General features: G+C 42.7%; 1 protein-coding gene and 1 long non-coding RNA gene across 2 annotated transcripts in view; both read left to right on the forward strand.

Annotated features, from left to right (window-relative positions):
* Positions 1 to 18,118, forward strand: part of DSCAM (DS cell adhesion molecule) — an 823,896-nt gene that overhangs the window by 71,152 nt on the left and 734,626 nt on the right. The window lies entirely within an intron of this gene.
* LOC122675958 lies at positions 407 to 15,039 on the forward strand. The gene is made up of 3 exons (XR_006335375.1): positions 407 to 519; positions 13,618 to 13,620; positions 14,993 to 15,039. It is a non-coding gene; the product is annotated as an uncharacterized LOC122675958 (long non-coding RNA).

The following is an 18,118-nucleotide window of genomic DNA, read 5'->3' on the forward strand; positions in this document are numbered from 1 at the left end:
ACTGCTTCTTGGCAGATAGTAGGAACTCAAACAGGTGTGGATGGATGAATAAGACTGAATGCATATGCATAAACTATGAATGGATGGATCCTGTGAGGGGCCACCATATAATTTTAAACAATACAAGATAACCCAAGCATTTTGACACTATAAGGCGCTTGGATCTTCACTTGAGAAATGGTATAAAGTATAAGTTGCAAGCCTGATATGAGCAAAATTAGATCCATTTGTAGTAGCTATTTAGCAATGATGGTAGAAGAGTTCAGAAGTCCACTGTGTGTCTGGACTAGGCTACATGTGATTATTATGTTATATATGGTAGGGGCATGTCAATATAGAGAAAGATACTCTGAAAGGGTGTAACTGATGTTCCAGGCTGCCCAGGTGGCTCAGTGGCTCAGAATCTGCCAGTGCAGGAGACATGGGTTCAGTCCTTGGGTTGGGAAGATCCCCTGGAGGAGGAAATGACAACCGACTCCACTATTCTCGCCTGAGAAATCCTGTGGAGAGAGGAGCCTGGTTGGCTACAGTCCATGGGGTCACAAAAGAGTTGGATATGACTTAGATACTAAACAGCAACCACCACTGATGTCCCAGGTCTGAAGGAAAGCCTTAAATCGTTTTGTGATCCCCTGAGTGGCTGAAATGCAAGGCACCCATTTAGAGTGTGTTTTTCTTTCTTTTTATTTTTGGCTGCACTGAGCAGCATGTGGCATCTTTCTTTAACAAGGAATCCCTGTCCCCCCTGCATTGGGAGCATGGGGTCTTAACCACTGGACTGCTGGGAAAGTCCCACCCATTTAAAATAGGACATCACATTTGATGGTACCCTGACCTCACCCCACTGGGGGCTTCTTTGCCTGGAGTAGGGGTAACCAGTCAATCTGAAAGGAAATCAACCCTGAGTGCTCATTGGAAGGACTGATGCTGAAGCTGAAGCTCCAATACTTTGGTCACTTGATGTGAAAAACTGACTCATTAGAAAAGACCTTGATGCTGGGAAAGATTGAAGGCAAAAGGAGAAGAGAGTGACCAGAGGTTGAGAAGGTTGGATGGCATCACTGATGCAATGGACATGAACTTGGGCAAACTCCAGGAGATGGTGAGGGACAGGGAGGCCTGGCATGCTGCAGTCATGGGGTACACAGCAGGACGTACCCTATGGGGTCGTGAAGAGTCAGACACAACTTGGCAACTGAACAACAAGGGATTTGACACACTTTGGGAAGTATTGTGTTTTTATCAAAGACTTTCCCATCATTTAATGGATTAGTCCTATATGACCTTTGTATATGACCTTTACAAAATAGAAAGATGCTTTGCCTATGTTGGGGGAAGGTCAGTGATCACATATATTTAAAAAACTGGTGCAAGTTTCTAACTGAGTCACTGGGCTTTGGTATCAAAACTGGCAGCATCAGAGTCACTTGGGAACTTCCTAGAAACAGAGTCTACTTGATTAGAACCCCAGGTTCTAATCCCAGTTGGTAAATTATTAGCTGTGACATCTTGGAAAAATCACATAGCTTCAGATTCTAGGACTTCCCTCATGGCTCAGTGGTAAAGTATCTGCCTGCAGTGCAGGAGACCCGGGTTCGATCCCTGAGTCAGGAAGATCCCCTAGAGAAGGGAATGGCAACCCACTCTAGTAGTCTTGCCTGGAGAATCTGAGGACAGAGGAGCCTGGTGGGCTACAGTCCATGGGGTGGCAGAGTCAGACATGATGAGTGACTTTCACTTCATTTCAGATTCCCAATTTGAAAAATGAGAACAATAATTTCTAATTTTGTCTGAGGGTTAAATATGCAGTGTTGTCTTGAATGCACTTTAGGAAAAGCATCTTAGAGCAGTTCTTCTCTAAATTTAATGTGCATACAGATCTCCTGGAGCTTGTGTTGAAGTGCAGGTCCTGAATTCATTTGGTCCAGGGTTGGCTCAAGACCCTATGTTTGTAGGGAGCTCCCAAGTGACTCTGATGCCGCCAGCTCATGGACCTCCTTATAGGGAGAAAGGACTCAGAGCATGTAGATACTGTAACTTTACTTATGAAATTTTTATCTAAGTGATTTTCTTAGATGAAACAACCCTATATCAGCCATAAGGACAGAATATTATCTCCATGGAAGACACAGATAGGAATGTGGGGAGAGAAGAGACACACCGGGAGCACTGTTTTGTGGGAGGCTTTGGTGAGATGACTGTCTCCACCCTTCTAGATGATACCCTCTGAGAAGAGAGACATGTTACTTTTCTCACCATTGTGTCCCTGATACTCAGAGCTGCTCCTGGTGTCACATAGGCACATCAGTGCATAGCTAATGACTGAATAAGAGAATGAATGAATGAATGTAAGGACTCCAAGTCTGTTTTTTTTTTTTTTTTCTGGGTGTCTCAGATGCCATACCCCAGAGGTTGGGGAAAACTAGATTATGTTGTTCAGTCACTCAGTCATGTCCAACTCTTTGCAGCCCCATGGACTGTAACATGCCAGGCTTCCTTGTCCTTCACCATGTCCTGGAGCTTGCTCAAACTCATGTCCATTGAGACGGTGATGCCATCCAATCATCTTGTATTCTGCCATCCTCTTCTCTTCCTGCCTTCAATCTTTCCCGGCACCAGGGTCTTTTCCAATGAGTCAGCTCTTCATATCAGGTGGCCAAAGTACTGGAGCTTCAGCTTCAGCATCAGTCCTTCCAAAGAATATTCAGGGTTTATTTCCTTTAGGATTGACTGGTTTGATCTCCTTGCAGTCCAAGGGACTCTCAAGAGTCTTCTCCAGCACCACACTTCAAAAGCATCAATTCTTTAGCACTCAACCTTCTTTATGGTCCAACTGTCTCATCCATACATGACTATAGTCACACTGCAGATTTGACTATAGGGACCTTTGTTGGCAAGGTAATGTCTCTGCTTTTTAATATGCTGTCTAGGTTGGTCATAACTTTTCTTCCAAGGGGCAAGCGTCTTTCAATTTCGTGGCTGCAGTCACCACCTGCAGTGATTTTGGAGCCCAAGAAAATAAAGTCTGTCATTGTTTCCATTGTTTCCTCATCTATTTGCTGTGAAGTGATGGGACTGGATGCTCTGATCATAGTTTTTTGAATCTTGAGTTTCAAGCCAACTTTTCAGTCTCCTCTTTCATTTTCATAAAGAGGCTCTTTAGTTCTTCTTCGCTTTCTGCCCTAAGTGTGGTGTCAAACATACAAAATCATTACTTCTCTATATCATTCCCCCAGTGACTCAGCAGTTCCAAGAGTCAGACACAACTGAGCACACACACTCCACCATAAATCATTTACTTACAGTATTTTTTGTTTTCTGCCAGTAAAGTCTTTTCTAGTAGCAATATTCTTCTAATAAGCATGCTGCCCTACAGAAGCCATACCTGCATCTTCTTTCAGACATCTTCATGAACCCCAGAAACAGGTTGGACAAGGAAAGCAGTTCTCTATGAGAGAAATTCCACAGTGAGCTCGGGGAGGCTCAGGGGTGGGTCCAGCTATTTCTTCACTTACAGCCCCTCAAGATTTCTGCATAAGAGGATTCTCTTATCAGCAGCTGATCTCAGCTTCTGGGGGACAGGGCACAATCAGCTGGGCAGGTCCTCCAGTGCAGATTTCCTACAGACTTCTCCAAAGTGTGAGGTGGGCTCCTATTTACAGCTTTGCACTTCACCAAAAATAGTTGATGTTTGTGGCTCAAAGCAAATTGCATTGCCCTGATTTAGCACACAGGCTTCCCTAGTGGCTCAGATGGTAAAGAATCTGCCTGCAGTGTTGGAGACCCGGGTTTGATCCCTGGTTGGGAAGATTCTCTGGTGTAGGAAATGGCAACCCACTTAAGTATTCTTGCCTGGGAAATCCCGTGGACAGAGGAGCCTGGTGAGTTACAGTCCATGGGGTTGCAAAGAATTGAACACAACTGAGTGACTAACACAATATAGCCCACACACAATGTAACTTTATTTTCACTGTAATTGTATCACCCTCTACTCCCCTTAAAATTTTTAGTGCAGAATCATTCCATTTGTTGGAAACTATCTTTCTGTGTATTGAGACTTCATGAACTAGAGGACTAAATGGTGTACTTTGGGTAGCCAAATCATCGAATTAATAAAATATGCCATGACATGCCCTTTTATTGTGCCCATCTTTGCATGAAATGTTTCCTTGGTGTCTGTAATTTTCTTAAAGAGATCTCTAGTCTTTCCCATTCTCATTCTATTGTTTTCCTCTATTTCTTTGCATTGATCACTGAGGAAGGCTTTCTTACCTCTCCTTGCTATTGTTTGGAACTCTGCATTCAAATGGGTATATCTTTCCTTTTCTCCTTTGCTTTTTGCTTCCCTTCTTTTCACAGCTATTTGTAAGGCCTCCTCGACAGCCATTTTGCTTTTTTTTGCATTTCTTTTTCTTGGGGATGGTCTTGATTCCTGTCTCCTGTACAATGTCATGAACCTCCTTACATAGTTCATCAGGCACTCTGTCTATAAGATCTAGTCCCTTAAATCTATTTATTACTTCCACTGTATAGTCATAAGGGATTTGATTTAGGTCATACCTGAATGGTCTAGTGGTTTTCTCCACTTTCTTCAATTTCAGTCTGAATTTGGCAATGAAGAGTTCATGATCCAAGCCACAGTCAGCTCCCATTCTTGTTTTTGCTGGCTGTATAGAGCTTCTCCATCTTTGGCTGAAAGAATATAATCAATCTGATTTCGGTATCAACCATCTGGTGATGTCCATATGTAGAGTCTTCTCTTGTGTTGTTGGAAAAGGGTGTCTTCTATGACCAGTGCGTTCTCTTGGCAGAACTCTATAGCCTTTGCCCTGCTTCATGCTGTACTCCAAGGCCAAATTTGCCTGTTACTCCAGGTGTTTCTTGACTTCCTACTTTTGAATTCCAGTCCCCTACAATGAAAAGGACATCTTTTTTGGGTGTTAGTTCTAGAAGGTATGTAGGTTTTCATAGAACTGTTCAACTTCAGCTTCTTCAGAGTTACTGGTTGGGGCATAGACTTGGATTACCATGATATTGAATGGTTTGCCTTGGAAATGAACAGAGATCATTCTGTGGTTTTTGAGATTGCATCCAAGTTCTGCATTTTGGACTCTTTTGTTGACTGTATGGCTACTCCATTTCTTCTAAGGGATTCCTGCCCATCGTAGTAGATATAATGGTCATCTGAGTTAAATTCACCCATTCCAGTCCATCTTAGTTCACTGATTCCTAGAATGTCAATGTTCACTCTTGTCATCTCCTGTTTGACCACTTCCAATTTGCCTTGATTCATGGGCCTAACATTCCAGGTTCCTATGCAATATTGCTCTTTACAGCATCAAACCCTGCTTCCATCACCAGTCCCATTCACAACTGGGTGTTGTCTTTGCTTTGGTTCCATCCCTTCATTCTTTCTGAAGTTATTTCTCCACTGATCTCCAGTAACATATTGGGCACCTACTGACATGGGGAGATCATCTTTCAGTGCCCTATCTTTTTGCCTTTTCATACTGTTCATGGGGTTCTCAAGGCAAGAATACTGAAGTGGTTTGCCATTCGTAGGGACCTAACAGAAGCAGAAGATATTAAGAAGAGGTGGCAAGAATACACAGAAGAACTGTACAAAAAAGATCTTCATGACCCAGATAGTCATGATGGTGTGATCACTCACCTAGAGCCAGACATCCTGGAATGTGAAGTCAAGTGAGCCTTATGAAGCATCACTATGAACAAAGCTAGTGGAGGTGATGGAATTCCAGTTGAGCTATTTCAAATCCTAAAAGACGATGCTGTGAAAGTGCTGCACTCAATATGCCAGCAAATTTGGAAAGCTCAGCAGTGGTCACAGGACTGGAAAAGGTCAGTTTTCATTCCAATCCCTAAGAAAGGCAATCGCAAAGAATGCTCAAACTACCGCACAATTGCACTCATCTCATATGCTAGTAAAGTAATGCTCAAAATTCTCTAAGCCAGGCTTCAGTAATACGTGAACCATGAACTTCCAGATGTTCAAGCTGGTTATAGAAAAGGCAGAGGAACCAGAGATCAAACTGCCAACATCCGCTGGATGATCGAAAAAGCAAGAGAGTTCCAGAAAAACATCTATTTCTGCTTCATTGACTATGCCAAAGCCTTTGACTGTCTGGATCACAATAAACTGTGGAAAATTCTGAGAGACAGGCATACCAGACCACCTGACCTGCCTTTTGAGAAACCTGTATGCAGGTCAGGAAGCAACAGTTAGAACTGAACATGGAACAACAGACTGGTTCCAAATAGGAAAAGGAGTACGTCAAGGCTGTATATTGTCACCCTAATTATTTAACTTATATGCAGAATACATCATGAGAAACGCTGGGCTGGAGGAAGCACAAGCTGGAATCAAAATTGTGGGGAGAAATATCAATGACCTCAGATATGCAGATGACACCACCCTTATGGCAGAAAGTGAACTAAAGAGCCTCTTGATGAAAGTGAAAGAGGAGAGTGAAAAGGTTGGCTTAAAGCTCACCATTCAGAAAACTAAGATCATGGCATCCTGTCCCATCACTTCATGGCAAATAGATGGGGAAACAGTGGAAACAGTGTCAGACTTTATTTTTCTGGGCTCCAAAATCACTGCAGATGGTGATTGCAGCCATGAAATTAAAAGACGCTTACTCCTTGGAAGGAAAGTTATGACCAAGCTAGACAGCATATTAAAAAGCAGAGACATTACTTTGCCAACAAAGGTCTGTCTAGTCAAGGCTATGGGTTTTCTTGTGATCATATATGCATGTGAGTGTTGGACTCTAAAGAAAGCTGAGCACTGAAGAATTGATGCTTTTGAACTGTGGTGTTGGAGAAGACTCTTGAGAGTCCCTTGGACTGCAAGGAGATCCAACCAGTCCATCCTAAAGGAAATCAATCCTGGGTGTTCATTGGAAGGACTGATGCTGAAGCTGAAACTCCAATACTTTGGCCTCCTGATGTAAAGAGCTGACTCATTGGAAAAGACCCTGATGCTGGGAAAGTTTGAGGGCAGGAGAAGGGGATGACAGAGGATGAGATGGTTGGATGGCATCACTGACTCGATGGACATGGGTTTGGGTGGACTCTGGGAGTTGGCGGTGGACAGAGAGGCTTGGCGTGCTGCAGTTCATGGGGTCACAAAGAGTTGGAAATGACTGAGCAGCTGAACTGAACTGACTGAACTGAACTGACATGCCCTTGTCTAGAATGAATGGTGGTTAGGTCACTAAGTCATGTCCGACTCTTGTGACCCCATGGACCTGCCAGGCTCCTCTGTCCATGGGATTTCTTAGACAAGAATACTGGAGTGGTTGCCATTTCCTTCTCCAGGGAATCTTCCTGACCCTGGGATCAAATCTGCTTCTCCTGCATTGGCAGGTAAATTCTTTACCACTAAGACACCAGGGAAGCCTTATATTGCTGCATGCAGTACTACAATTACATATGGTGCTCCTGGTCAGAATTGGAGAAGCCAGTGACCACCCCTCTTATGTGGTAAGTCAACCCCAGACTTTGGGTAGATTAGCTCCCTGACTGGGACGGGGACCAGTGTAGGAGTCTCAGCAGTCCCTGACCCTTTCACTAGTCTTACTGATTTGGGCTTTCTCTGAGGCCCGTTTTCATTCCTTATTTTTTCTTAATTTGGTTGCACTGTTTTTCTGGAGGATGCGGAACAATCCCAATAAAACCACCAACCAGCTACCTCCATTAGGGGTTTAGATCATGAGCTCTGTGGTCTGAATTTTGTATGTGGTTCCATGAAGGCAGATGACTTTATGGCTGCAGTGATCAGGCCCGGGGTCATAACCTTAATGCATGACCCACCTGGATTATCAACCAGAATGTACTATACAAAATATGTGAAAAGTGCCTCTACTGTGTTATTTTTAAACCCTGATAATCACTCAAGGCATAAGTATTTAACGACCTATTTTGTTTTTGCAGAATTTAACTAAATGGATCATTTAAATGTGACCTCAGAAATATACCAATATTGTATAGCACCTTTAGTATATATATTGATGTTGTTGTTCAATATTGTATATTGTTTAGTATATGTTGTTGCTCAGTCACTAAGTCATGTCCGACTCTCTATAACATGGACTGTGGCATGCCAGGCTTCCCTGTCCTTCACCATCTCCTGGAGTTTGCCCAGATCCAGGTCCATTGAGTTGGTGATGCTCTCTAACCATCTCATCCTCTGCCACCCCCTTGTCTTTTTGCCTTAAGTCTTTCCCAGCATCAGGGTCTTTTCCGATGAGTCAGCTCTTCACATCAGGTGGCCAAAGTATTGGAGTTTCAACTTCAGCATCAGTCCTTCCAATGAATATTCAGGATTGATTTCCTTTAGGCTTGACTGGTTTGATCTCCTTTGCAGTCCAAGGACTCTCAAGATTCTTCTCCAACTCCACAGTTCAATTTGGTATATCTAAGTTCCATGTATTAGTTTGCTAGGGCTGCTATAACAGAGTGCCACAGACTCAGTGACTTAAATGACAGAAATGACAGCCTCACATTTCTGGAGGCTGGGAGACTGAGATCAAAGCATTGGCAAAGGTGGTTTCTCCTGAGGCCTCCATCCTGGTCTTACAGGTGCTTCTTCCCCCTGTGTCCTCACCTGGTCCTCTCTCTGTGTGTTTGTGTCCGAATCTCTTTTTGAAAGGACACCAGTCATATTGGATTAAGGCCCAGCCAGTGACCTCATTTTAATTGCCTCTTTAAAGGCTGTGTCTTCAAACAGTTATATTCTAAGGCACTGTGGGCGGGGGGGGGGGGGGGGGGGGGGGGGAGTGGTTCAGGCCTTCAACACATAAATTTGAAGGAAGGACACAAATCAGTCAATCACTTTCCACATATTTGGCTTTTTAGTGCCTGAAATGTTAAGCCAGAAAAATGAATTGTTGCTACAAAGAAGCAGTTAGACTAGTGGGCCTAAACAATGTTCCTTTGGACTGTGCCTATTTGTCAAATTCAACACAATCATTTTGGGGAAAAGTCTTCACTGTGTAGGTCAGAACCTGAATACAGGCTTCTGGAACTCATTCCTTAAGGTAGGAGATTTGCTCCTTCTTTGGGATCATGAAAGTAATCCCTTTCCCAGTTGATTGTTATTTTGTCCTCTGGGTGAAGCTCTTAAAGGGCCACAAGGTGCTGGAAACAGTTTACCTGGCTTGCTGTTCCAATCTGCACTCCCAGCCCTAAGTCATCTCCAAATTTCTTTCAACATAGCGGTTGGAAAATGATTGATATTCTCCTCCTGGTTACCTTGGGAAGGTGGTTCCATATTGAAGGGCTTCTTGTGAATACACAGGAAAACCAAGTTGTTATAAACTCAAGTCATGCGCTTGGATTTTTCTTTGTTCTCCTTTTCTCCGCTGCCCTCGGCTCTTTAATCTCCCTTCAAAGAGAAAAAGAAATCTACTGTGCATCTCTTGTTTCAGTCTGTGACATTAACGTTTGAAGATGGAAGCCAGTGTTTCATTTTTGCAAATCTGAAGAACATTTTCTAAGCTCAGTCTTTCCAAGTAAGACAGGCAATCCCTCCAAAAGATGAGAAAACAGAACCCTCTGTTCTTCAGTGCCCTTTTCCTCCAAGCAGCCCAAATGGTGGCAGGGGAAAGAAAAATCTTTCCCATACCACACTCACACAGGTAGGTGGTAGCAAATTTGTAGTTTGATCTTCTCCTGTTTTGCCATTTCCCCAACTCTGTTATATTAATGCTGGTATTTGGTATAAATGGTACATGATGCAGATTTAAGCTGAGACCTCTGATTTCTTACATAAGAAATGCAGATGGATGGCAGAAGTCACTTGGAAGTATTCCTAGGCTGATTTTTTGGTGTGTTGGACAGAGTTCCATAATTATCCACTGAATGGGCCCAAGTCCCACTTGAGGTGGATGAGTGGCAGCTGTGATCAGAGACACTTAGGTCATTTTGTGTACAGATGTAAGACCCCAAATTACTCAGGAGACATCACAGCCTAGTCAGGGAGCTGGGATCCTGGAGTCCCTACTGTGCTTAACTTCAAATCCTGGTACATCACTAAGGAACAACTTAATGGAAGTTACTGGATCTCTGTCTTAGGTCTCCCATCTGTAAGAGAAGGTTAATAATAATGTTACCTTGTAGGACTGTTATGATTAAAAGAATAAATGTAGGGTTTCCCTGGTGGCTCAGTGGTAAAGAATCCGCCTGCCAATGCAGGGAACATGGGTTCAATCCCACACGCTGCTAAGCAGCCAAGCCCATGCACCACAGCTATTAAGCCTGTGCTCTGGATCCTGGGAGCCACACCTGCTGAGCCCACATTCTGTAACTACTAAAGCCCGCGGGCCCTAGATCCCATGTTCCGCAACGAGGGAAGCCACGGCCATGAGAAGTCTGTGCACCGCAACTAGAGAGAAGCCCTGCTTACTGCAACTAGGGAAGGCCCAGGTTCAGCAATGAAGACCCAGCACAGCAAAGAATAAATACATTACAAAAAAAGAAAGTAAATGTATAAGACGATTAGAATAGTACCTGGCACGTGGAAGGGCTACATAAATGTTGGCCTCTGCTACCCTTACCTGTTGGCATAATGCCTCACCTTGAAGCTCTAGACTGTCTAGAGCATTCTGGTGGTCATATAAGGGGTATGTGTGTGGCAAGTCCTGTAAGAAAGGATGGTTCTTATCAATGTTTCTTGACATGTGACGATCACCTTTTGGGAATTTACCCCCTGCAAGTAATAAACCTGGTCACTTCTCACTGAAGTCTGTGCACTTAGGGGATTGGCATCCCCACCCCCTACCGGGATAAACATGGCTGGTGGCATTTAAAAAAAAACACATTAAAATAATGCAACCAGAGCTCAGCTGTAACTTTGCATGAGTACACAGATGCTTCTTAAATTTCACTAACACTGCAGTGAAATTAGGTCTTCCCTGGCGGCTCAGATGGTAAAGAATCTGCCTGCAACTCAGGAGACTTGGGTTCGATTCCTGGGTCAGGAAGGTCCCCTGGAGAATGTAATGGCTACCCGCTCTAGTGTTCTTGCCTGGAGAATTCCATGGACAGAGGTACAGTCCATGGGGTCACAAAGAGTCAGACATGACTGAGTGACTGATACTATCACTACAGAGAAATTAAATTGGAGATGAGAGCTGGGGTTAGATGGCTCAGTGGGGCTGGGTCCAAAACCTCTTTCATCCAAGCATTAATGCACTAAATGAAGCTCAGCGACGTTACATGGCCAGAAACCAACAACGAGGCAGGAGGGAATGGATGCCTCCATAAACCTGGGTCCTCTTCAGGTGAGGGGAGAAAATCAGTCTCAGGGAGTATCCTGACCCCAGCTTTCACTCTTGCCCCAGACAGAAAGGTCAGGGGTGTTGAGTGGGCAAAGTTTTGAAAAACCTCCAGGATATCGCCATCGCCATCACCATTCCTACCATATTTAGGGAGGAGGAGACCAGTTATGGGTTGAGAGGCCAGATAAAGCTGATACAAATGCAGGCTGCATTTGTTAAATATGCCTATTAAATGTGAATTACAGATAAACAATGAATTCTCTTTCAATCTAAGTATTTCCCCAGTGATGCATGGGCTATCATGTTGGTTTCCAAGGCTGCCCTAACAAAGCACCCCAGACTGTGTTGTCTAAGTAACAGAGATTTATCTTCTGACAGTTCCAGAGTTCCAGGAGTCAGAGGTCAAAGTGTCATTGGTCTGGGTTCCTTATGAGGGTTTTGTGCTTCTTCCCTGGCTTTCAGGAGCCCCAGACGTTCCTTGTCTTGTTGCTGCATCACCCCAGCCATCCCTGCTGTTCTCCCATTGTGTGTGGCTGTATACACATTCCCCCTTGCATAAGGACCCCAGTCATAAAGGATTGGGGCTTCCCAGGTGGCGCGTTGGTAAAGATTACACCTACCAATGGAGGAGACACAAGAGATGCAGGTTCGATCCCTGTGTCAGAAAGATATCATGGAGAGGGAAACGGCAACCCACTCCAGTATTCTTGCCTGGAGAATCCCATGGATAGAGGTGCCTGGCGGGCTACAGTCCATGAGATCACAAAGTGTTGGACATGAGTGACTGAACTCCGTCCTGTAGGATTAAGGGCTACCCTCCTTCAGTCTGGCCTCATCTTAACCAATGATATCTGCAGTGACCCTGCTTCCAAACAAGGTCACATTCTGAGGTGAGGACTCAACATGGTAGCTCTGATGGTAAAGAATCTGCCTGCAGTGTGGGGACCCCAGGTTCTATCCCTGGGTTGGGAAGATCCCCTGGAGGAGAGAATGGCTACCCATTCCGGTATTCTTGCTTGGAGAATTCCATGGGCAGAGGAGCCTGGTGGGCTAGAGTCCATGGGGTCGCAAAGAGTTGGACATGACTGAGCAAATAACACTTTCCCTTTCTGTGAATTTAGGGTGATGCAATTCAGTCTGTAACAAGCATTCTTATATTTGAAACATATTTATTATTTACCCGAAATTCAAATTTAGCTGGATCATGTATTTTTATTTGCTAAATCTGGGAACCCTTGGGGGAGATTTGATTATTAACTGACACATGGAGAATCTGAAACCTTTTTCCACCTCAAAGCCCTGAGGGAAAAACCACTACAGATGGGTTTTTTTTATAGGCTTGTGGGAAAGAGAAGAAGGGATGTGGATAACTGTAATTGACCATAATTAATTGCATCCAGTGATAAAGAAGCACTCAGCAGAAGGCGTTGGCAGGAGGCCTATGGCTTAGGGGCAAAGGGCCACAAAACATCTCCCTGAAACCCTTTTCTCTCCACTGCAAGATAACTGGGCCCAAGTGAAAAGTGTTGTTCAGTCCCATCCGCCTGTTTGCGACCCCATGGACTATAGCCGTCCAGGCTCCTCTGTCCATGGAATTCTCCAGGCAAAAATACTGGAGTGGGTAGCCATTCCCTTCTGCAGGGGATCTTCCCAACCCAGGGATTCTTTACTGTCTGAGTCCCCAGGGTAATCCAACTGTACCCAAACCTGTGACTTTCTCTTCCCTTTTTCCACTCAGAGAAGTGAAGATGAGGAGGCTTCGGGGATCAATAAGGGGCTTGTCATTTTTGGCACAAAGTTTCCGGTCACATGTTGGGGAGAATGGTATGAATCTGGTACTCACCCCTCTCCAACACAAGAGGACTATGCCCTTGAGTAGGTAGAGTGAACCTGGGGCCAGGTTACAAGAGAAAAGCAGAAACTGGAACTTTGGGTCCCAGGTTCTCATGACCACATCTGGAGACCAGCACCCCAAACAACCTCCCTCCTACAGGTAGTAAATGACCTCAGCTACAGACAAATATATGGAAGACAAACCACTTGAATTCAAATCAAGTTTTCTGAAAGGAACATGGATATGTTTCAGTTAAAGTTGGAGAAGACTCAGGAGAAATTTATCTACATCACACAAAGAGTGAATAGAAAGTTGAACTTGAGATGCCCAAGTTAAATGTGATGTGTATAAAAAGAAATTGCATAGGAGGTATGCACAAACAATTATAGAAAGAAAAGCAAAGAAACATAACATGCATATGAAAAATAGATATATGAGAAATCCATTTTGGAATAAAAATATTCTGAAAGAGAAGGAAAGGCAGTAGTTTGTTTGTAACAGAACTTTTAGTCATATGAAGTCAACTGAAAGAAAAATTTAAAAATGTTGATAAAAGAAGAAATTAATTAAAAAAATGTAATTGTGGTGGTTGTGGTTTAGTCACTAAGTTGTGTTCTACTCTTGTGACTCCATGGACTGTAGCTTGTCAGGCTCCTCTGTCCAAGGAATTCTCCAGGCAAGAATACTGGAGTGGGTTGCCATTTCCTTCTCCAGGGGATCTTCCTGACCCAGGAATCGAACATGGGTCTCCTGCATTGCAGGCAGATTCTTTACCGACTGAGCTGTGAGGGAAGCAAAAAAGTAATTATGGCTACTAAAAACAGGATAAGAACTAAACCAACCATCTTTCCAAACTAATAAATAATTCAGACTTAGGAAGAAAAACAGATCCTTAGGAAAACTAAGTCATTTGGATGGCACATGATAAGTATGATATTTGTTGTGTGAATAGAAGAAATACCTAAGATAATCACAAAAATAAATCAACTACAGGTAAGTATAAGGACAGAAGGGACAGGGAGGCCTGGCGTGCTTCAGTCCATGAGGTCACAAAGAGTCAGGCATGACTGGGCGACTGAACAACAACAATAAATAAAGACATAGGGGGATTCCCTATTGGCTCAAATGGTGAAGAATCTGACTGCAATGTGAGAGACCTGGGTTTAATGTGAGAGACACACACACACATAAAGACATAGAGGACATACAACAATGATATGAGGTTAATACCACTGGGAAAATAGCAAATGGCCAAAGGAATACAAAGTACGCACACAAATGAAAAAAAAAATCCTAAAATGAAGGAAGATCTGAATGTAGCCTAGAACAGTACTCACTCATCTTAGGGACTCAATAAACATGACGAATTAAGAGAGAACTAATGAATACTGTTTGAAATCACTAATGAAGTAATAAAATGTTAGTATTAATGCAATTATCAATGTAACCAGTAGAACTAAAACTAAATATAAAGCTTCAAAATTAATAAAAAATGCATACAACCAAACAGCATCAATCATAGGCAAAAGAATAATGATGACAACAATGGTGGACACACATTGGGTTCTGTGTTCTAGCTGCTTTAAATGCAGTGTATTCTATTCATATCAATATTTATATATAAGAATACCCAAGTAGAGAGGCTTGTAACTTATGCTTAAGTGGAAGCTTCCCAGGTGGTGCTAGTGGTAAAAAACTCACCTGTCAATGTAGGAGACTCAAGAGACATAGGTTCCAACCCTGGGTCTGGAAGATACCCTGGAGAAGGAAATGGTGTTCTTCAGTATTGGTATAATATTCAGTATGATATTCAATATTCTGGCCTGAAAAATCACATGGGCAGAGGGCCCTGGAGGGCTACAGTCCATAGGGTCACAAAGAGTCAGACACAACTGAGCATGCACGTGTGAGTGCTTGGAATCACACCCAGTAAACGGAAGCAGTATGATTTGATGAGAGTCTAGTCCTTTTGGGAGAAAACAGAAAAATTTTGTAAAAGAGGAATTATGAAGTGGGAATTGAATGATTTGTATCTATTATTCAGCTTGTCTTAGATGTGGACCAGTTAAATGGAATAGAAGTATGTTTAGAAATAGGTGCAAACACATGTGGGGATTTCTTATACAGGCAGCTCAGACTGGCAAGGGAAGGATGAATCTTCTGTGAATGAAGTTGGTTCAACAATGTAACTATGATTTAGGAAAAAAAAGTAGCTGAACCTGTACCTTACTTCTCAAACCAAAATGAATTGTAAATGAAATAAATATTTCTATCCAAAATGTGAACCAAAAACATGCTAGAAAAATGTTTGTGTTAAAAAATATATTGTAGTGGGGAAAAACTCACTAGTCAGAGCAAAACACTATAAGACAACCTACAATTAATAAGTATTATGAAATCCTAGGTGGCGCTAGTGGTAACGAATCTGCCTGTCAATTCAGGAGATGTAAGAGATGTGATGGACAGGGAGGCCTGGTGTGCTGCGATTCATGGGGTCGCAAAGAGTCGTACACGACTGAGCGACTGAACTGAACTGAACTGGAGATGTGAGTTTGGTCCCTGGGTTACAAAGATCCCTTGGAGGAGGGCGTGGCAACCACTCCAGTATTCTTTCCTGGAGAATCCTATGGACAAAGGAGGCTAGCAGGTTGCAGTTCATAGGGTTGCACAGAGTCGGACACAATTGAAGTGACTTAGCACACACACATGCATAAAATCACCGTGCACATGGAATTTTGGGAAAACATTCCTAATAATAACGTGGAAGACATAACAAAGGGATAATTGTATTCTTTTATAAGGAATGCTGAGAATGAATAAGACCAAGATGAATAACCCCCTAGAAAAATGAGCAAAGCACATGGACATGCAGATACCCAAGACACAATCTGAATGTCCAGTAAGGATATGAAAATGGGCTCAGCTCCCCTTGTAGTTAAAGAATTGGAAATCAAAACAATAATATCACACCCTGTTTTATCTTCCAAATGGGCAAATATGGAAATGTACCACTGCAGTAGTCTAGGTACGGGAAACAGTGTTGCACACTGCCCACTTCTGGTGGGAGTTTTGTTGGAGCAACCTTGCAGGAAGCAGTATCTCTCAAAATTCAAAATGGAAACACACAATATAGTCTACTTGGAATTTATGATATGCTCATACAAGAAACATAAATAACAATATTCATGCAGCAAATATTGGTAATAAAAAACAGGATACAACCATATGATAAAATAAAGTGTCATATTGCCACTAAAATGAATGAGGAGGATCTGTGCACATTCTCCGTTCTCCCCCAAACTCCCCTCCCATCCAGGCTGCCACATAACATTGAGCAGAATTCCATGTGCTATACGTCGGTCCTTGTTGGTTATCCATTTTAAAATATTTTAAAACATATTTTAAACATATTTTTAAATTTAAATTTAAAACACGTTTTAAACATAGCAATGTATGCATGTCCATCCCAAACTCTCTAACTATCCCTTCCCCCGCTTTATCCCCCTGGCAAACACAAGTTCATTCTCTAAGTCTGTGAGTCTCTTTCTGCTTTGTAAATAAGTTCATTTGTATCATTTCCTTTTAGATTCCACATAGAAGGGATGCCATATGAGATTTCTCCTTCTCTGTCTGACTTACTTCACTCAATATGATAATCTCTATGTCCACCAATGTTGCTGCAAATGGTGTTATTTCTTATTTTTAATGGCTGAGTAATATTCCGTTGTATGTATGCACCATATCTTCTTTATCCATTCCTCTCTCAATGGACATTTAGATTACCTCCATGTCTTGGCTATTGTAAACAGTGCTGCCGTGAACATTGGGGTGCATGTATCCTTTTGGATCCGGTTTTTCTCTGGATATATACTCAGAACTGTGATTGTAGGTTGGGTGTATAAAGGCACATTTTTGCTCTTAATTTATACCTTTCTGAACTTTAAAAAAGTTTTGCTATGAACATTAGAAAAAGTAAACCATCAATTTTAAAAAATTGAATGAATGGGTTTTACCAGAGAAGCCTGGAGGGTTACAGTCCATAGGGTTGCAAAGAGTTGGACACAAATGAAGTGGCTTAGCATGAGTTAAGAGGTTTGGGGTTCATCTGTGCATGTTGAAGATGATATTGTCCCTAGTGGTGACCAAGAAAGGTGCCCCATCAAGGCTCTGCCTCTCTGTTCAGTCGAGTCCTCTCCAGCAGCGATTTGATGATCATGCTGTAGAGTCTAAAAATCAAATCCATCTCCTCCAGCCACAGACAAGGATTCAGGAGATTTCTTTTCACTAGGATCTGCTACATCTTCTCCTGGATGATGGGCCCAGATCTTTGTTGAACTTTTTCCTCTGTTTAATTATGCAAGCATCATTTCTTTAGTGTGATCTCACAGTGTAGTCAGCCCTGTGTTCAAAATAGAAACCCTGGAGTTTGCTGATACCACATACTCATAAAGTAGTTGAGTTTTCCTTTCAAATGTTTTCTCAAGTTTTCTTTTCTAGTCATTGTGGTGCCTGTCTTGGGTGATGACCCTTCAGATTCATGTGCACCTGTGGTCCTTGCTAGCCACCCTCTTCCAGCTCACTTGAAAATGTTTGAAAGCCATCACAGCCACCCACTTTTGGCTTGTATATCCCAGACCCCAGAGAGCTTATATAAGTACAATTTACACTTTAAAATCTTCGTATGAGAGAGTCACTGCCAGTATCATTATAATTATCCATTTAAAGATGAGTCATATCTTCTTTACCCATTCCGCTGCTGATAGACATTCAGGTGGCTTCCATGTCCTGGCTGTTGTGAATAGTGCTGCAGTCATAGAAGGACAAATAACATATGATATCACTTATATGTGGAATCTAACAAAACTGTACAAATAAACTGCTTTACAAAACAGGAATAGAGTTGTAAATGTAGAAAACAATCTTACGGTTACCAGGCGGGAAGAGAGGAAGGATAAATTGGGAGACTGGGATTGACATGTAC

Source organism: Cervus elaphus, chromosome 19 (genome assembly GCF_910594005.1).
Source record: "Cervus elaphus chromosome 19, mCerEla1.1, whole genome shotgun sequence".
In the NCBI taxonomy this organism is placed as follows: Eukaryota; Metazoa; Chordata; class Mammalia; order Artiodactyla; family Cervidae; genus Cervus; species Cervus elaphus.